Raw genomic sequence first — 22,352 nt, 5'->3', positions numbered from 1 at the left:
GGAGTTTTTATTTTTTTTTATATCTCTCTCCATTTCCTTTTTTGTCTTTATGTGATTTGTTTAAACACTGATTAGGATTTCTGCTTTTTTCTGGTCATGTCGTCAAAGGGGATTTTTTTGTATCAGAACCTATTTGATTTTTATCTCTTCATGTTTATAAAAGTGGAAATTAGAAAGAGATTAACAGGATAGGGGGGTTGGGGGGGGTTGAGAAAGAGAAAAAAGTTTTTCAGGTTTTGTATAGATGCTTTACAATTTTCTACATTTATATAAAACAATGTTGCCTGTAACCCTTTTAAAACTTGAATTTAATGCCCTGAAAACCTAATAAACAAAGATTTAAAAAATAATAATAATAAGTCATTGATGAAAATGATTAAAGTCTGCAGTTATGAATGTTAATAAATTGTTAATAAATGGATTTTCGTCTGGATTCAGAAAGTGAGTGGTTTAACAGAACATCAGATGTCTTCCTTAAGAATTAGATAAAACAAATGAAATAGAAAGGAGGGATTTCTCACAACCTGGCAACCCAAACATTATGCTTATTAATGGTTTATAAATGATTTATATAGCATAAGTAAATTATTCATTAACCACTAATTAAGTCATTAATTAATGCTTATAAACCCTTTATAAAAGGTGCCTTATCATAAAGTGGTAGAGACCAACTAATGGTGTAACTCAGATTAGCCTCAGTTTGTTCTACAACACAACTGCACAGTAGCTGCATCACGCATGTAACGGAAGGTATTGCAGTGCAGTCATGGATGTATAAAGAGAAGTAGAAGTGAAGTTAAGAAGTAAAGTAAAGTTGTAAGTTGTAAAGTAAAGTTAGTTAAAGTCTTAAAGTCTAAAAGTTAAATATGGCGAGATAGCTAGGTTATGTTAGCTAAGCTAGCTTTAGCTTAACACATTCGCTATATGCTATATGTAGCTCATAAATGTTAGCATACCATTACCTAAAGCCTAACTTTAGGTTAGCTAAAGTTGTAAAATAAAGTTAGAAGTAAAGTAAAGTAAACTTCTCTTTATATATCCATGAGTGCAGTTAGTAAGCAAATTTTTATCAATATCAGTATAAGACAATTTGGTTCATCCTGATATTATGATGGAAGTAAGTTAGCTTCAAACTTTCAGTAAACCAAACACCTAGAAAATAGAATAAAAAGCAGGTAATGTTAGCTAAGCTAGCTTTAGCTTAATACATTCGCTATATACTATATGTAGCCCATAAATGTTAGCATACCATTACCTAAAGGCTAATTTTAGCTGCTATCTAACTGCTGTTGAAAAGGTTGTTAGACTATATTCTGCAGATTTTTGTATCATTGTGGGGATTAATTTAATCTATTGACTCTCAAGCACTTTGCTAAACCCTCATTTATACCATAGTGTAACATGCTGCTACACTGTGGTACAATATCCAGACCTTGCCGGTGCAATATGTTTTTTTGTGTGTAATATCTTCTTCCAGCTGCTGCACCAGTACTTAAAAGTGCTGTAAGTATTTATTGGAGTGCTGTAAATAACTGTTGTATATAATGTAATATCTCTCAGACCCGGCTACTCTTTTTCATTTTAATTTGATCTAAATGTAATTTATTGTAAATTTGTTTCTTTTTTTTAACCTGACCGAGTGAACTGCACAAGAATTCCAATGTGCAAGTACTCTGTGCAAATGGCAATAAAGTCTTTTGAATGTTGAATCTTGAAAGAGCTTGACAACAGCAAAAAAAAGAAAAAAAAGAAAAGAAAAGTTGATTTTGACCTTGACACATTGGGACATTCCTGTTACACTGCCAGGTTAACCTATTATGGCATTATCTTTTAAAGGTGATGGCATCGTTCCTATTTGACTTCTACAAAAACCAAAAAAACAGAATGGATTCTGTTTTACCAACTGAAAAGGAGGTTTGAGCCATGAAGGTCCTGCCTTGCCAAGATTTAGGAAATTTATGGTATGTAGATGATTTATATGTTCAAGTATGTTATCACAGAACATGCATGAAGCAATTTCTCTTATCTAAAAAGGGAGGGATGGAGTGTAGAGTTTATGGTTTCTGTATTAGTGAGACTTATGCAACGTGTTCTACAGTTATTGGTACTTGTGCAAACATAAATTACCTGATCCACCCTTAATTTATAGTACATTAAATCATAGCTTGATTTTGTATGACAGTAATAGATCTGCAATCTAATGCAATCTAACACAACATCTCTGCCATAAATTCTACTTTTATGAAGCTTATACATTTTCAGTTTGTGTTGACGCTGTCAGAAAGGTGATAATACTACTTTATGTTTATTATTGAGGTTGTAGTGGGGGGTGTCGGTGTACTGGAGTGCATTAAATGATATAATAATATTTTATCCGCTCCATTAACATACATGAGGGGGGGGCAAAATATTAGGAACTCTTGCAACACTTTCACACTCACACTTCAATATAATGCACTGTTCCACCTTTTTGATGTAAAAAAGGAATGTATAAACTTTGTAAAAGTATAATTTATGGCAGAGATGTTGTATTGGATTGCACAGGTGTTCCTAATAAAATGCTCGGTGAGTATAAAGCAGGTTGAGGATGCATGGAAGCACCTGAGTGAGACCACCCTCTGCTGTAGAGGAGATGAACTACACCTGAACGACACCAGAGTCAAGGGAAGGAAATGACAAGTGTGTGTGTGTGTGTGTGTCTGTGTGTGTGTGTGTGTGTCTTGTTGATAAGCACGGCCTTGTCTCGACTCATACAGTTCCTCATCATGTGGTTTTAATAGCAAAGTGTTTTTTTCTGTTGAGTTGACGGTAATTTATGTCTTCCTGCTTTCAAACTGTGAGAAAAAACTGCCTCCTGCACAAAATAATACTCTCAGGACACTCTGCTACACAACACACACACACAAAACAGACTCCATATGCTTCACTGTGAACGTATACATGGTACCAGACTGTGTGTGTGTTTGGTGGGACCGGGGGGCCACCCAGCTGTTGACCAGCCCAGACAGAGAAGTTGTTATCTAGGCAGCCGCAGCCCTGGAGGAAGGGCTACCTAAATTATTTGTGGATAAATGCACAAAGAAAGAGAGTTCAACATCTGCTGTGTGCATTAGTGACATGTAGAAACGATCAAATTAATATCCGTTGTTAACCAAATGCAGGCAGAGTGAATGTCACTCTATCTGTAGTGTTTCAGATCTTATAATACATCACCTGGTGCCTTTATCACAAAGCAACAACTTAGTCCGTCTCTATTTGGGTCACCTGGCTTCACTGAGCCTAACGCTGGTAATTCTTGATAGAGAACGGAGATACATACCTGCAGGGAACTTTTAATATTGCAGCAACAAAAACCTGTTCAGCATGATGAAATATACACAATATAATCACACAACTAGAGCTGAAGAAGAGGCTCTAGAAACATTATTTTATTTAACCTTTAACCAGAAGTAAAAGACTCTTTTTGGCACAAATAAGATATAAAACAAACATAATTTAAAATGAGAACAAAGAACAAATTACAGACTTTCAAAATATCAAAAAACATTAATCAACATTCAAAACATCATTTAGAATCACATTAAATGCGTCCAATGAGAGCAGCTCCCCAAGATTCAGGTCATTTTGCAACTGATTCAAAGCTGAGGGAGCAGTTAGTACTTAAATGCTCTTTTCCCCAGTTCAGTACAAATTTAGGGACAGTTAGTAGGAATAAATCCTGGGAGCAAATTCAATAACTTCCCATATTTTTTTGTAGGATGTAGATTCGTCAGTAGGAAGGAAGCAGTCCAAGAACAGCCTCATAAATAAGAATATTCCAATCGTTAAGACGAGGCAGACCGTCCAACCTGAGTATACAAAGATCTGAACTAAAGCTTACTACATAGAACTTTTTAAATACTGTTGGTACTTTTAACGTGTTCATAAGTGTAGTGAGTATGGAAGAGTTGAAAATTAGCAATAGCTATAAACTCTCTGTGCAGTACATCAGTTTCATGCTCTGTATCGGAACTATGTTAAATTGCATCGTCCCTATCAAATAAAAAAATATAAATAAATAAATAAATAGATTATCTATTGATGACGTATTTGCTGTAGTAACATTTTGTTGCTTTTTTAGTCACACAATAAACAAGCTATCATGAGTGAAAACTGTTAAAACCAGTGTCAGTGACGGAAATTTACTAAACTTTTATAGTTATTTTATTATCCTGAACTGCAATAATGAAATAAAAGTGTAAAAGCATCCATCAGGAATCCTGTTGGTTACAACTCTAATCACCTTTCATTCATCTGTCAATATGTTTAACTATCTTTCTGTCTGTTAGAAGAAGTTTTAAACCCAGGTTTATAGTAGTAAGTGGACACTTACTATTAGTGACATTGAAATAACTGAAAAGTAATTTTATATTGATATAATAAAAACATCACTTTTTTACTTTTACGCAACATCTTTATAGTAAACTTGGGACTTCTGTCTGTGTCAGGATCCTGTCTGGGAAATGACTCAGTTTTTTCCAGGGATCTGATTGGTCACCAGGTGGACTTTTGACATGTTTTAATCTGATCCTTTGACATTAACCTGCCGCAGCACAAGTTACCATGGTGATTAACCCCAGTTAAAAGTTAACCAGCTGCATGATACAGCACAAGAAAAAGTCCAAAGATAACCAGTGAACCCACTAATCTCAGACCTCTGACCTCTAGTCGACCTCTCACTTCTCTAGAGAAGTGCTCCAGTGAACTCAGTGAACCCAGTTTCTCATTTCCTCATCAGATCACGTTTCACAATCAGATTTCCAGGTTGTCTGTTTTGCTATGATGCTGCAGTCAGTTAGTTTCTATTCTCGCCTGTTAAAGCTGCTGCAATTTTAGTTTGTAGTTTTCTGGCATCTGTGTGTCTGTTTTACCTGCTTCTTGCCTTCAGCAGCCTCTGATTTAATGGTTTGGATGTTTCTACGTCTGTTTACTGAACATATTAAAGCTTCCTGTTAATGAACCAGCCGTGTCCGTGTGTCTGCAGTTGGGTCCTGCTTGGGTTTTGCATGGTATTGCTGTGTGTTGTAGTGGGAGGGATTGGAGCTGTTTCTTAGTACGTGCTATGATAATATAAAGGAAAATAAGTCAGTGTATTCAGATATTTTATGAAGCAGAAGAGTCACTTCTACTGTCTACTTTTTGTACTTCAAAACATTTACTTTCCGAAGTCTTTTAATGTCTTAAAGATATTCTTGTAGACATTTGTCTGTTTTAAACGACACCTTAAAACCCGTTTACATCGTCAAGCCTTTCTACAGACCTCCCTTCTTGTTCTCATGTCCTGTTTTATTTCATTTTAGTTGATTTCTCTCTGTGTCATGTTAATCTATTTTATTAATCTATCTGTTTCAATTTTGCATGTGTATGCGTTTGTAACTGTGTGCTATATAAATAAAAGCTTACTTACTTACTCATTTTTAAAATTCTGCACTTAAGTTTTATTGAAAACTTTATTTATGTGTGTGTTAAACAAGACGATTTAATGTTTCATATAAGAGACTAGAGTGTGTGCACACAGGGAACTATAACAATTTCTATAAAGTTCTATATAAAAACTGAGAATTTTATTTTTAAAACATTTTATTTACTCTCCTTCCACATGTCCAGGTCCTTCAACGATCTACCGTTTTACCTGAGACAGAAAGAAAAACAAACACACACATAAAAACATAAAACTAGAAGAAATCACATACATAGAAGTATGGATCTCTAGTATATATGTGAGTACATGTGGATATTTATTATATTTATTTATGTATTTATTGGGATCATGTACAGTGTTAAACATAAATGTTACCATTTGATGTATTGTACCAGAGTTAGCTTATAGCTAATTTTCATCTGCAGTCCCTTACAATTAAAACATAAAACAGCTCAATAACAAACAGTAAAAAGCAAAAAAAAACACACAGGACACATAATATAAGCTACACACAATAACACATCACATACACTCACAATGTCAAGTAGAAATGAATAATGTAAGCTTGTCAAATTAAAAGCAAGATTATTTGCATTCATGAGATGATATTTAGAGTCAGTGGTTACAGAGCTGAATAGTTTTTTAGCAAATGTACATGAATGCATCACAAAACAAAAGGGCTGCAAGAGAATTTTGGCACATTTTATGCCTAAATAGGAATAAATAAGGAATTTACTGTAGCAAACACAATGTTTATTGTCTGAGTGTGTTGAACTGTATCACGTACTGGATGTATTGTTACATGCCTGTTACTCAGTGAAAGCATAACAAAGACTTTATAACAAACATAAATGAAATAATGTGGCTTCATGCGGCTTAATTACCTTCAAAATTAGAGTAATATTTAGAAACAAGAGCGTTTTATAATGGGGCCATATTGTAGTTCAAACAGTTTCTCAGTTGTGTTGTAAACTGGTTTTAAGAGAAAAATTCTGAGTTTTAATGTAACCTGAGCTGAACACACATCCCTTCCCCCCCAAACACACACACACACACACACACACACACACACACACACACACACACACACACACACACACACACACAGCAGCCCATAATTTCACCCCTTCAGAGGTACCTATCTAATCCCCCTCTTCATTTTGTTGCTGGGCTCCTGTTACTTAGCTACCAGTTGCCACGGTTGCTTGGGCTGATGGGGTTACCTTGGCAACCATACCCATCCCATTGTGTGGGGATCCAGCCGCGGTGGGCCTGTCCCAAGGATACACACACACACACACACACACACACACACACACACACACACACACACACACAAGTACGCACACAAATGCACCCAGGGATATCGTTAGCCCCCTCCTCCTCCAGTACCCAACGCCACATGCCTCCTCAACACACACACACACACACACACACACACACACACACACACACACACACACACACATTCCCACCCCCACTCAGCACACAGCAGCAGGTCCTGGTGAGGAGGAAGGGGCTGAGCCTTTACACAAAGACACACACACACACACCTGTTAACAGCCTGCGGTTGATTTCTGACCACAAAACCGTCAATCTTCTTCCTTCACCTGTGGAGAATATTCTCTACGTGTGTGTGTGTGTGTGTGTGTGTGTGTGTGTGTGTGTGTGTGTGTGTGTGTGTGTTAGAGATTAATACCTTTTACCACTAACAATCAATTTAAACTGTTGCACTCCTTTCCTCTCTTTAATTTCTTCCACTCCCTGATTCTGCTCCTCATTCGTTAAAAAAGAACCCGGTTAATTGTGATTTAGAAATACTGCTGTGATTCAGTGTGTGTGTGTGTGTGTGTGTGTGTGTGTGTGTCTCATACTCCCTCAGCTAGGGTGCTAATGTATTCACAGACAACCCGCTAACATAAACACTAACACTCTTTCAGTCAGCGCCACATACTGTTTTATACAAACTCAGAATGAATAATCAGAAAATGACCTGTTCATTTTCATTTGAATGTAAACACCTGCGAGCTCCCCGTCCGCAGGAGCCAAACAGAAGAGGGATTATTAAACAATGATGTCATTAAATATAGGGCAAATCATTGTTCATTCAAGCAGGCCATCCTTCTTCTCTACTTAGAGCGCTCAGAGCTGAGAAGAGCTGAGAACTAAAGAAATACTTCACACATGATTTGAACTAAATCAGAGAAAATCACACTGAAATAAATGAAGGACACACTGAGATTAAAGGAGGCTGAAGTTTTCTTTATGTGAGCAACATCATGTTTTGTACCACTAGAGGCTGCTGTTGATTAACAAGAGAACATCCCCCCAAAAAAACAGCAGCAGGGATTCAGGAACAAAGAATAACTGAAAAATGACACACAAAAGAAATAAAAATGAGAATTATAAAGGTTTAACTGTTGATTTTTAGAGGTTAATACACTTAAAATTCAGGTTTAAGACCATATTTGAAAGGGGCGAATGTATGGAAGAAACTTGAGGATGAATTAAAAAATGTGTGAAATGATTCAAAAATAAGTACAAGATTATGGTCTAACATGGTACTTTTGTGTTTATGGACATTACATTGTTTAGTGAAATAGTATTTCTAGTTGTTTATTGATTTATTTAGCTGCTCTACTTCACTTCCAACAAGTATGAAGTGAAGAATAGAATGAAGAACGATGTCTTGATGAATGTAGACGGGTTGGTATAATAAGCTCTATACCTTTTCTGTGTTATTTAAGAGGATTTGTTGACGGTTTATATTCTGTTTGATAACATTTACATGTTTCCTTATGAGAGACATGTTTTTCTTGCTGTAATCATTCCTCCTGTTCATACTGACCATTAGAAGATCCCTTCATAATGACCTTACAATGGAAGTAAGGGTCCTCCTTCTGTGCAAAAATGTATTTCAAAGTTTATCTGAAGCTAATACGAAGCTTCAGCGTCCAAATGAGTCAAATCAAGTAGATATCTTTCAACATTACAGTCTTTTTAGTGCCAATGTCCCTCTTTTTGTTACTATACTTCCACCTGCAGCTCAACAGGGAAACACTGTCTGAGGAAACACAAAGAGGGAATTTGATGCTAAAAAGACTGTAAATGTGTCAGATATCCACTTGATATGACTAACTCAGACTGCTGAAGCTGAATAGAAGCTTCACATCAACTTTTAAATGACTTTGAAGACATTTGAAGGATCTTTTAATATCCAGTATGAACAGGAGGAATGATTACAGCGAGGAAAACCTCTTTCACTGTTCATATGGACACCTGACTGATGTTTTTAAACACACTTGAAAAATTGTGAACTCATCCTTTAAGTAATTTGCAAATGCCAAAAATGAGTTTGAGATAAAGCAGATAGAGTTTGCATCCTGTATATATATATATATATATGAAGTAGGAAGAAGAGAGTATGAGGAAAGTTTGGTTTTATTTTTGTTAGTTTGACCGTCATGTTACTCCAGGTGTAGACGTCTGAGAAAGTGATTAATACACTAAAAATACAAGGTCAGGAACATTAGCAGGCAGTTAAACCAGATTATCTAAACCACTAAACCACTTATTTTTGAGTAAAACACAGATGAACGTTGACAATATTCCTCAAACTCTCCATTTTAAACATCTGTTAGATTCTGTGGAGCCCCATCATGGTTCATACTTTCATACTACAGTTGTTAGTGCGTGTTATTTAATCAACATTTTGGTTCACTTAATTGCCAAATCCAAATCTACATAATCTGGTTAAACTAGGAATTTATTTTATCTTACTTCACCCTCATGGACTTAAAGCTGTTGCGACGTGCACGGATTTCAGCTAATTGGTGAGAAAAATAACTGAAAAGAATGACAAAAATCTATAAAAACAAGACCAAGACTGTGGAAAAAATGAAACGAATTCACCCTTTTACCGACATGTTAATTCTCTCTCGATGTTTGTAGGTCTGCTGCGTGTACAGTATGTTGCATTGACAGCAGGCAGAGAATCGTTTCATGTCACGCTTCACCAGCAGGCTGCATTCATGAACGCAAAGCAGTTTCCATAGGGTGAATAAACACGCTTTACATACGGCGGTGTGTGTGTGTGGGAGGGAGCGTGTGGATGGAGAATCTATGTGTGAAGGTATGGTTTTTGTTAGAAGTGTTTGTGCACTTGATTATGAATCGTAGCGGATTTAATTCAGTTTTTACTCTTGAACACTGAAGAAAACTCACTCTAACAGGTGATTTAGGAGTTAAATTTTCGTGTAAGTGTGATATACTGTAAGTGTGTGCGTGTGTGTGTGTGTGTTTTGGTTAAATATAGACGCATATGCAGGCATGTATGTATGACAGCAGGCCTTTCAAGAGTAAGATGCATATGTGGACACAAAACAGCCTCCACAGGATGAATAAACATGCTTTACATACAGCAGCTCATTACTGCACGACTGTGTGTGTGTGTGTGTGTGTGTGTGTGTGTGTGTGTGTGTGTGTGTGAGGGTTTACGTGTGTAGCTGACAAAGAACAGCATTAATTCATGGTGTATGTTAGTGTGTGTGTGTGTGTGTGTTAGTCGGAGATGTCCATGTTATTAGTTCTGGAGCAGTTAAATATGTGTGTATGTGTTTTCTACAGTCCTGCTGTGCTTATGGAGTAAAACCTGTTTCACCTACTGTAAAACCAGTGACTTCCAGTCTGTGCTACATGCATCTCTTCTTTGATAAGGCCACAAACAGTTGTATGCTACGCTGCGTTAAAGCAATAATCTTGCAGATTTTTGTTTAAATAAATGTCTGCTATCACCGAATGAGGTAACACAGCGGTGACTGAGCCTATAACCTACTGATGAAAGCTCTTGCATTTGCAGTATTATGAGTATTATGAACTGGGTGTCGGTGGGCTCCCAGTTAGTGACGTGTTTTCCATCATCCAGCAGTGGTTGGTCTGCTAGAGAGGGTACGCAGAGCTGACGCAGGAGCCTCGCTCTTCAACTCACTTGTGTGTGAAGCGGCATGCTGATGTCACACAGACAACGCCGTTCGGATCTCTGTGAGCGAAGTCCAAAAACACACCTGAGCTTATCGCCGTAGGTGCTGCCAAAGAGAACGAAACGCAGATCGTCGGGGTTGTTAATTTAACAAGTGCAAGAATGGCAGCCCTCTCATTCATTTGACTTGGATCACTGTGTTGGAGCAGGTGGATGCAAAGGGCTTCGACAAGAAAACTCACGGTCATCTGGTAAGAAATTTGAATCTGGCGTCATCATAATGTAGCGTCAAAACCTGCCCTCAACCCACACCTTTCTGATGGTGGATTAAGGGAGGAGGTTGTGTCGGGTCATATCTGTTACTTTCTGAAACAGATGTGGTGATTGGCAGCTGTGTGAAGGTGAGACAGGAAGCGGAGTTTGAATTTCTCTCTCTCTCCTTTTTCGCTGATGACACAATTATTTCTGTTACTTTTTATGTGAATAACAGAGTGCAGTAATACTAATGTCTTCCAGGAGAGACTGTCTGAAAATATGCTCCGTTATCCCCGTATTAACACGATATCACATTTCCCCCGTCCACCTCATAGATATATATATACATAGATGTCGAATGGCCTTTGGATTGTACATCAGTGTCACTAATATTGGAACAGGCAAGACAGGCCTGTAAACAAATACAAGTAAATGGGAGAGCTGTGTTTTTTCTGGAAATAAAGCACTATAATGTTTACATTTCTCAACTGATTTCAGTGAGTCATTTTTATATTTAAGGGTGAGTACTCGGATGGTACATATAAGTTATACATGTGTTTTTAGCACTATGCACCACTAAACTGTTGTCAGATATAAGCAATCAGTATGTTTTTTGGGTTAATTTATCAGTCTGTAATGATTTGGTAGCGCAAACGATAACGCGAATGCTAACGCTAGCTAATGCTAATTTGCGATCGTCATTTCCAGTAAGTGCGCAACAGCTGTGTTTGATTTGAGACAACACTACCCTGTAGAAATTTGCGCACTACGCCAGTAATACATAGTGTACTAACAGAAGTATGTGATTTGAGACACAGCTACAGTCTCAGTCTTTTCTGTGCAGGCTGTTTATGATAAGATGATAATTAACTTTCAAAATGAGGACAAATGAAATAAAAGTGTATTTATTTTCTTTTTGGCATATTTATATATATATATACATTCAGTGAATCTGTCCTTTATGATACAGAAAACCAGATGAATCCAACTGAAAGCTCTTATTGATTCTTCCACTTCACTACACCTTCAGTCATGAAAAAAAGATGCAGACGAAAGGGAGAAGATGACTTAATCATGGATTTTTAAGTCATGGTACATTCGAAAAATAGATCCTACCAAAGGAGATGCAGATCAGTATTTGAAAGCTGTTCATTTCTGAGAGCGGATCGTATGTTTACACCTTCATGTATGTGAGGAAACCCAAAGTATGATGTGAAAAATACATAAAACATTTCTCCTTTTCATCCCTCGCAGGCCGACTCCTTTCTACAGATTTGAGGTTTTATTTATTTATTTATAATTTTATTTGAGAGGTTTTATAAAAATCTAAAAGATATATGTGTTCTGTACAGGTACACTAAGTGTGGACCACATAAAGAAACAACTCATTCCCACATCTACAGGCCTCATCTGAACATAAGCAGATGGGCTGTGGTTCGTCTATTCTCTGAGGAAAAGCTGAGGACGATTTCATGTAGAGAAGAAAGAGACACATAAAAGACAGAAAACAGTGAACTGAGGAGGAAAGATAGCGAGAGATAAACACGATCCAAGTTAAATACGGATAGTACTTACAAACAGTGGTCATGACGGATACGCCACCATGTTGGAGGAACTGATACTAGAGCTGCAACAATTAGTCGTTTAATCAATCTGCAACTATTTTGATAATCATTTAATCATTTTAGCCATTTTTTAAAGCAAGTTCAGCTTCTCACCTGCAAAAATTTGCTGCTTTTCTCTGTTTTTCATTATTGTAAATTGAATATTTTGGGGTTTTGGGCTGTTAGACAAAACAAAATATTTGAAGACATCATCTTGGGCTGCAGAATATTACAACATTTTATAGACTATATGATATGATATGATTTATTTATGGATTACAGACACAAAAACAAATCCAAGGGATATCATGTTAAAGTGAAAACACTTATTTCCAACGTGGTCCCAATCGATTATTGGACTAACTGATTTATTAAGAAAAATCATTGCCAGATTAACCAATAATGAAAATAATCCCTGCAGCCCTAAATTGATAGTGTTAAAATCTACCACTGAACATTGTATTGATATGATGGCATTCAGTAACACTGAAAAGCTTATACACAGCATCAAATTAAAGATATATAATATCCGTCACTTTTCTTGCATCGTTCTAGAGCTGAAAGAATTAATTGATTAATGGATCAGTTGATCGGCAGATTTTTCAAGTGACCAAATTGTCTCGTCCTACCGGGACTTTTTCTGTGGTTTTTGGACTCTTTGTGTGTTGCATATACTTTGCCTGGTTTTGGTTTTTTCTCTGTTTCCCTTGTGTGTTTTCTCCTTTGTTCATGTGCACCTCCTCTCACCTGCCCTGCATCACGCTTGTTAGCCTGCAGCCCTGCTCCTAGTGTCTTCCCCAGTTTATCTGCCCCCAGTCTGCCTGTGTGTTGTGTCACCTGTTTACTTTAGTTCCTGTTTTATTTTGAAATATTTTCTCCTTGAGTCTTGTCACCTTTACTTCCTGTGTTTGATTGCCTGTGTCTCGTTTCCCTCACCTGTGTTTCATTTGCAATCACTCCCTGTGTATTTATAGTCCAGTTTTCAGTTCGGTCTTCGTCAAGTCGTCTGCTTTCGTCCTGCTTTCGTCCTGCTTTCGTCCTGCTTTCGTCCTGCTTTCGTCCTGCTTTCGTCCTGCTTTCGTCCTGCTTTCGTCCTGCTTTCGTCCTGCTTTTGTTCTACGTTTATTCCATGTTCCTGGTTACTGTTCCTGTGTCTGTGTCTCCTGCGTTTCTGGTATGTTCCTGTGACTTTTGCATTTTCATTAAATATTTCTGCATCAGATCTTGCCTTCCTGCTGTCTCTGCATTTGGGTCCACCTGCTCCACTCACCCACCTTCATGACACAAATATTCTCCGGTGCCAGCTTCTCAAATGTGAGGATTTTGTGCTTTTCTTTTCTATTTTATATTATTGTAAGTTGAAAATATTTGGATTTTCGAGTGTTAGTCGGACAAAACAAGCTTTCATACACTTTCATAGACTAAATAATTAAACCTTGTGGGAGTTTAGGCAAGTATGGCAGTCAGTTATAATCATATTCTCCATACAACCTCCAGTCATGTACGTCTATCAGTAGGTCGTCTATATGAACCTTTGGCGCTCGTTCAGTCTGCCTACAACAACGCTGACTTCTGCCCTCGCTGCTACACTGCTGCCTGCTTCAGAGATGAACTCCCTCCACCTCCTCGACCTCCTCCTGTATTAACATTCAGTCGGTTGTGAATTGTTAATATTTCTTTTTTAATTTTCATATAACGTTGCATATCTCAGTCTCTGCCGAGGGGAGTTTGTGAACTCAAGGCCAGTCTGTGTCAGGCTTAGATCTGTTCCAGAGCATCACATGAGCAGAACCACATTCTGTTACAATAAATAGTTAAAATCTTGATGTGACTGAAATAGATTCACTGAGAAGATAATAAGTCAATCAGGTTAAGTAAATTTTATTTATATAGCAGCAAATCACACTTTTCACACAGAGCAGGTCTAGATTGTGCTCGACCCTACAGAACCAGGCTCTTCGTGGCCGGCCATCTGCCTCGACTGATTGGGTTGAGAGAGACAGAGATGCACAGCAACAATAATAATAACAATATCAACTGTAATAATAATAAAAATATGACTCATAATAATAGTAGCTGTGGGAGTCAAGCAGGCAGCAGGCAGTCCGTAACCACGATCCACGGAAACCTGCAAGATGAGAAAGCACAAAAGATGCCAAGTTAGTAACATGCATTAATGGTACATGAATGCATACAGATGGAGGAGGAGGAGGAGGAGGAAGAGATAGGAGTTCAGTGCATCATGGGAAGTCCCCCAGCAGTCTAGGCCTATAGCAGCATAACTAAGGGCTGATCCAAGGCGAGTCTGGTCGGCCCAAACTATAAGCTTTAATAAAAAGGAAAGTTTTAAGCCTGCTGCTAAACATAGAGAGGGTGTCTGTGTCCCAGATCCAAATTGGAAGATGGTTCCACAGCCTGATAGCTGAAGGTTCTGCCTCACGTTCTACTTTAGGAACCACAAGGCTCATTTAACAGTTTTGATTAGAGTGACAGAAATGATGCACACATTAACATGACAAACATTAACACAATAACACTGTTTTATACACAAACAACAGTACAGAGGTAAAGTTCACTTTGCTAAACTGAATTAAGTATATTAAATATAATATAATCAAGACTATTGAGTATATTGAATGTTGGACTATTTGTATGCTTGTGCTTGGACGTGTCTGAACTTAAACCTGATTTCAAGTCAGCACAAGGCTTCCTAAAACATACACACACACGCACACACACACACAAACACACACACGCACACACACACACACATTGACAGAGCCTTCAAACTAATTTACTCAACCGCTCACACAGCATTCAATGTCTAATCCTTAATTCAGACTGTAATAACATTACATTTTTTTCAGCATGTGATTGCAGACGGTATTATTTTATTTTTTTTATAATGGTAAAATATAATCGAAATAGTTTTAATTAGACAGAGTTATTTGCTTGTGGTGATGAATGAGCTGGTTGGTGAGTAATGTTCTATTGTGACTGTGACTCATATAAAATGACTGATAAAAACAGTGAATGAAAACCGTGAAACAATTTGCTGCTCGAAGCTTTTTCTCATCATGAAACAGGATTCATGAGTGACAGATGATTTAATGTCAAATCAAGTACATCACATGAAATATGTGCTTTTTTTTAAAATGACACTTGTTATAATGATGAATTTAACTGTGTCAAGCAATAACACTGGCTGTTTTTTAAAGCCGAAACGATTAGTCAATAAATATATAAGTTAATCAGTAGAAAATTAACTTTTTGCAAAATCTTGCAATTTAATTTAATGTATTTTTTTAAAAACTAAAACAACAGTTAACTGGTTCTAGCTTCTCAAATGTGAATATTTGTTGGTTTTCTTAGTCATCTGATATTAAATTGAGTATCTTTGCATTTCGGACTGTTGGTTGGACAAAAAAAGCAGTTTGAAGATGTTGACTTGGGCTGCAGGAAACTGTGAATGATTATTTTCTGACACTTTATCGAGCGTACAGGTAAATAATCTGCAGATTAATCAATATTGAAAATAATAGTTAGTTGCAGCTCTACTTGCATTTCAGCATTTCATGGCCTTGTGATATGCAGGAAAGTCCAGACTGCAAACTATGTTTATGCAATGAAGTACTAAGTTTAATTATATAATTATGTAAAAACTGGCCATGTGTCATTTATACTTGACTAATTAGGGAACAAGACAACAGCACTTGAGACAAATGTTAAAAGGTGAATGACTTTCTGTTATATTTGTCAGCAGTGAATCTGAAGGAGTGTGTGTGTGTGTGTGTGTGTGTGTGCAAGTGTATGTACTGTATGTTGGGTGTGTATTCCTGTATGTGGCAGACCACATGTATTTGCATGCGTGCTTCTACATCCATGTTTATTCTGCATGCATTATAATGCCACTGTGTGTGTTTGTGTGTGTGTGTGTGTGTGTGTGTGTGTGCCTTGATCAGTTTCTATATTTGATTGCATATCTGCATGTGTGTGCTTTTGTGTGTTTTGTACTTTGTGTATTTGTGTGTGTGTGTGTGTGTGTGTGTGTGTGTGTCAGCCAGGAGTCAGCAGCAGACCTCGTCCTCGACGCCCACTCACACTCCCTCCAGCTGACTGGCACCATGGCAACTGAGAGATCCAGCCAGCCGAGCAGGCGAGGCAGCCAGGGCCCTGTGTGTGTGTGTGTGTGTGTGTGTGTGTGTGTGTGTGTGTCCTTGTGTCCATCTATGTGTGTTAAGGTGGGTTTAGCGGATTTGTCTCTTCAGTCCTTGTTTGCGTATTTTGTGTGTCTACCGGGAGCATTTACATATAATATGCGCATATCCTCCTTCATACCCAGCCGTGTTGTACATGTGTTAACTCATGCATACATATGTTTATGTGCATGATGGTGAGCACATATGCATTTGTGTGCATGGTGAATGTTCATTTAGGCATGGTTGTATGGCTCTGTGTGTGTGTGTGTGTGTGTGTGTGTCTGGAGGCGTGTGTGTGAGTGTGTGTGTGGCGGTGGGTGTTGTTCGGCCGTTGCTGGGTCAGACTGAGGAGCTTTTTTTTTCCACAGTTGCAGCAGGAAAGGCAGCAGGACTGAGAGAGGCTGGGCTCCTCACCCTCCACCACTGTCATCTCTTTATCATTATAAGAAGCAAAGGACAACACAACTATTTCTGACTGTTCCTGAGCTAGATTACTAACAAAGGTCATCAAGACTGCAGTCTGGGTTTCTGGCCTGGACATTTTGTCCCCCAAAAATACACATCTCATAGGAGAGTCTTAAAGAACAGGTTCACAATTTTTCCAGTGTGTCTTAAACCAGCAGTCAGGTGTCCGTATGAACAGTGAAAGAGGTTTTCCTCGCTGTAATCATTCCTCCTGTTCATACTGGATATTAAAAGATCCTTCAAATGTGTTTTCAATGTAAGTGATGGAGGCCAAAATCCACAGTGTGTCCACACAGTTTAAAAGTTAATGTGAAGCTTATATGAGGCTTCAGCAGTCTGAGTTAGTCATATCAAGTGGATATCTGACACATTTACAGTCTTTTTAGCATCAAATTCCCTCTTTGTGTTTCCTCAGTCAGTGTTTCCCTGTTGAGCTGCGGTGGAAGTATAGTAACAAAAAGAGGGACATTGGCACTAAAAAGACTGTAACGTTGAAAGATATCTACTTGATTTGACTCATTTGGACGCTGAAGCTTCATATTAGCTTCAGATAAACTTTTAAATACATTTTTGCACAGAAGGAGGACTGTGGATTTTGTCCTCCATCACTTACATTGTGCACTAAATATGAAAGTAAAGCCAACATGCTCTTAGCTTAGCAAAAAGACCAGTAGCAGGGGCAAACAGTCCAAAGGTAACAAAATCTGCACACCAGCAACACAAACTCAAGCTCACTAATTCACACTTTATAACTTGTTTCTTTAATCTGCAAAAAAAAAACTGAAGTGAAAAACGACAAGTGTTGGTTTTACAGGAGGTTGCGTGCTGGAACTACTTCCTGCCCGGCCAAGAAATAGTCACGCAACTCCCCATAAAACCACAAGTGTAACCAACCAAGTGTAGCGTCATATTTTAAGGTACAGACAAAGAGCATAAACCACTAAAAAAAGAAAAAAAAGTTGCACAACTACACTCAGTACTGCACTCAACCATACATGGCTGTTGCACAAACACTATGCCAGCTGCACCTTGGTCTTCTCATCTAACTCCTCCCAAAATGTTGAACTATTCCTTTAATTGCAATAACAGACACTGCTAGAAAAGTCACCCAAGGTCCCCAAACAGTCGTCTCTCCATGTCTGCAGAGACCATTAGGACTCATTAGTCAAAAATTCATTCACTTGTCAACCATCTTCACAGTCAGACATGTAGCATCATTTATGTTCACAGCAAACTATCTGAAGTAACATCATGTTTTGGCTCTTTGCTTTCTGGACCACCCATAATAGAAAATAACTGAAAATCTGTACTTTAACATTCAAATTCATAAAACAAACATGTATCTGTACTTTAACATTCAAATTCATAAAACAAACATGTAATACCCACAAAACTCACGAGAGGCCAAATGATCTGTGCAGGAGCATCAGACCTATATATCTATATATCTATATATACACACACACACACATATATATATATATATATATATATATATATGTGTGTGTGTATTTATTTATTTATTGTGGATATAGGGATGAATAGGACTGAAACTATGAGCTGATTAATTAATTGGTCGATCAAGAGTAAAGTAATTGCCAACTATTTTGTAAATGAATGAATGAATGAATGAATCATTTAATCATTTATAAAGCAAAAATTCCAAAATCTGCAGATCCCAAACTTCTCAAATGTGAGGATTTGCTCATTTTCTCATTTTTATATGATAAATCATCTTTTTGGACTTTTGGTCGGACAAATCAAGCAATTTAAAGACGTCAGCTGGGTCTCTGGGAAAATGATGACAAAGTATTGATTAAACATTTAATCAAAAAAAAATATTGTCAGGTGAAATGATGGTGGAAACGTGTCATATTGCACACAGGAAACACTTGAGCAAACAGTTTTTTAGTTGTCTTTTAGGGTCATTTAGGGTCACTTTTTAAACAAGATTATACAATAACAAGATAAATACAATTTGTCCATCATTATCTTTTGCTGCATCTTGTTAATATCCCAGATTCCATTGTGTATGTGTATGTAGTAGTCGTAGTCGTAGTCGTGGTAGTAGTAGCAGTAGTAGTAGTAGGTAAAGGGCTTAGTGGGGGCTGAAAGGAAACAGAGGATTGCTGGTATCCCAAATCTTGATTTTGACTTGACGGAGTGTGAAGAAAGCTCGTCACTGTTGTGGAAAAGTCCTCGAGCATGACTCTGATCTCTGCAGCTGCTCCGTTGATGCCACTTGAAGGCTGACAGAACAAGACAAGTGTAAGTTTTCATGCCATGCCGCAGCTTCATCCTGGTTTGGGACGGTTCCCCGCCCTGTGCAGGGCCTCAGTAAACCGTCAGTGGAGATTTCGACACCCTTTATGTTGTGCATGTCAAACAGAAAAAGAGAAGGAGGAAGAAAAAGAAGAACAGGACAGTTTCACAGAGAAGGAAATCCAAGAGGCCCAACCCTGGACGGCCTCGGACATGGCTGTGAAACCCGCCTTGAATGGATCAAAACTGGATGAACAGAAGGCGTAACCCAACAGTAACTTCCCAGGAATTTACCCATGTTTAAACAGAATGATTCAGTATCACACAGACAGGTTGAAGCAAAAACATTGATGGATGTTGAAATTAAGTAACAAATGACACAGAAGAAAACCTGCAGTGTGAGATGACAGAGGAGACACGAGCAGCTGAGTTTAAACCCTATAAAATGCTTTATAGTGAATCCACCTTTATTAAATAGAAATACATTTTCCTACATGGAGATCTATTGAATCACATGCATTGTATAATATACAATATACACACCTATAATATACACACCTTCCCATTCCCTTGAATGAGAAAGTGTGTCCAAACTTTGCTGCTATATATGGAATTTACTGTTGGAAATATTACTTACTTTACTTGGGTTGAATACACTGGATTGCCAAATATACGTTATGAATGATCACTTCTTGTCATGAATTATAAATAGCTGTATTTCCATATTTGCCATATATTACACTGTTGAATTTAAAATGTTTGGTCTTCAGAAAATATTACTTTGGCGGTATACACAGCAAAATAAAGTTTGCTTCAAAATATGTTTTGTATAAATTAATAAATTATATTTGTCAATATGTTTAAACAGTCTATTTGTTACATAAGCGGCCTTTAAAGGACAGAAGTGCTGTTATCAATTAATATAATATATAATAATATAATTAAAGGTGTCATGTTGTGTTTTCTTGTAAACAAACAAAAGTTTATATTGACTGTTTCTCACCAGAACTCATTGTGTGTATCCTCGTGATCTGTGTTGAATCCACTTCCTGCCTCATAAAACATTTGCATTGCATTATATTTTGAATCTTGCATCGTTTATATCCATGTTTTCCGGCTTTCAGTCGTCTTCTTCTCTGCATTTGTTGGTGCGTTGCTGTTTTTTTCTTGATGCATTACAGCCACCAGTTGATCAGTGAAATGATTGGTAGGACTGTGTATCGCATCACTGCGTGTGTGTTTTTGTGCACGTGCACAAGGCAAACAAAACAGGAACCCACACACCAGAGGGAACCCTTAAACTGAGCAAAATAAATAAGTGATCAGGTTCAGTTTGTTGCTTTAAAAACTAGTTTTGGACACACACATTTGTAAGCTTTCTATTACAGGACACCCTGCTGTTTAGCTGTGCCAGTCTTTTTTTTTTTTTTTTAATCTTTTTTATTTCTAAATCTCTAAACTCCTCTAAAGTCCCACTGAAATTAATTTGCATTTTTTATATCTGCTGCAGCAACATATTTGCACTGTAAATCCCTTGTCCTGTGTTCTTCTTTGAGAAAAAAAAACAGAGACCAAAAGGGAGAATTTTATATTTAATATTTTTTGATTGATGGCGCCCCCTAATTTTGTGTTCATTTGTGGGAATACACTACAGTTAGTCCTCAGTCTATGTAGATTTAAACCTTGTTTCCATACAGCCAATAAAATCTTGCACAGTAACATGTCATTTTATCATAGAAAGAGAGTCACACTGAGCCTGATTGCATCCTGCTACACAACACAAGCACTACAGACTCTGAACAACAACCCGCGTTAGCTTTCTGCTAAAGTCTCCTTCTTATCTTACTTAGAATCATAAACACACGTCTTGTCCAGCAGCTTGTTGAATGAGCCACCAAACAATCATTGCATTGCTAACATCAGTTAGCAGGCTAGATAGCAGTAAACATACCTGCAAATGTCACTTCAATCTGCTTTGATGCCGGTGTGGTTCTTACTCTACAATATCACTGCTAACAAAACACAGTCTGCCCATGACTTGTAGCTAGATATGTTTATCTTTTTTAAAATTCCTTCTAGTAATAAAAAAATACTATTAATAATACATTTAAAAAACATGTCAACATTATTTTGACTGCAAAAATGGGATTTCAGTTGAACTTTTAACAGCGGTTTTCCAAAAATGGTCAATTTCATAAAAAGTTGTATTGAGTGTAATTTCCCACCACCTGCACTTGATGGGTGAACGTTGGCCTCCCGGACAACAACACAGAGAGCACAACGGGGGAAAGCAGAGCGGGAGGAGAGACGAGGCTGTTTTGAAACACACTTTCACTTCCCATGGTGGAAGGTTATTTTCATCCTCTTGGTTGAGTTTCTCTTTTTTTTCTCTCCATCGTCTTATTCCTACGGGGAAAGCCAGGGGCCTTCAGATAAGACACAAATATAACGGCCCAGTTTGGACTGAAAAACACATACTGTAAAAAAAAACACCCAAGTTCTATATTTCTCTGAACATGATCTTTGAAAATATCTGTAGACAAATTTATAGAGAAAGAATGGATGCTGAAATTGAAATATAATTGTAAAAATGTATTTCTGGATGAGACAGTAGATGTTTTTTCTAAAAAAAATTCTTAGAAATTATAAAGTGACTCTCATAGCTTGCATATTTCTGTATGATAGTTACCATTATATAGCAAAAACATATTTGAGGAGCTGCTCAAAATTAAAACAAAAAAAATTGTCCATAAAAAGTTTAACCTGAACTTCAAATCTTCTGCTGCAGATAAGAATGTGCCGTCTCTGTTAAACTGGACACTTCAAAAATTCACCATGTTGAAAATTGACATATCCACATATCTAGGACCTTTCTTTTTTCAAAACTCTTTTATGTAAAAATTAGAATTTAGTTGTTTGTCTTTTAGAGGTTCTTGCCTCAATATCTCAGTAAATTAAATACCTGATCAATAAATTCATTCCTGGTTACAAATAAAAGTAAAAATAAATAATAAAAAATATATATTTAATTATCAAATGTCACAGAGTGGAAAGACTGAAGTGAAGACCATAATGTCCTTTGGGGTGAACTTGCTTATTGCAGTTTTGGGTCCCATTACAGTGACGTC

Source organism: Thunnus thynnus, chromosome 6, assembly GCF_963924715.1.
Source record: "Thunnus thynnus chromosome 6, fThuThy2.1, whole genome shotgun sequence".
Lineage (NCBI taxonomy): Eukaryota > Metazoa > Chordata > Actinopteri > Scombriformes > Scombridae > Thunnus > Thunnus thynnus.
The sequence above is the reverse complement of the archived record's forward strand: the minus strand, read 5'-3'. Positions refer to the sequence as shown.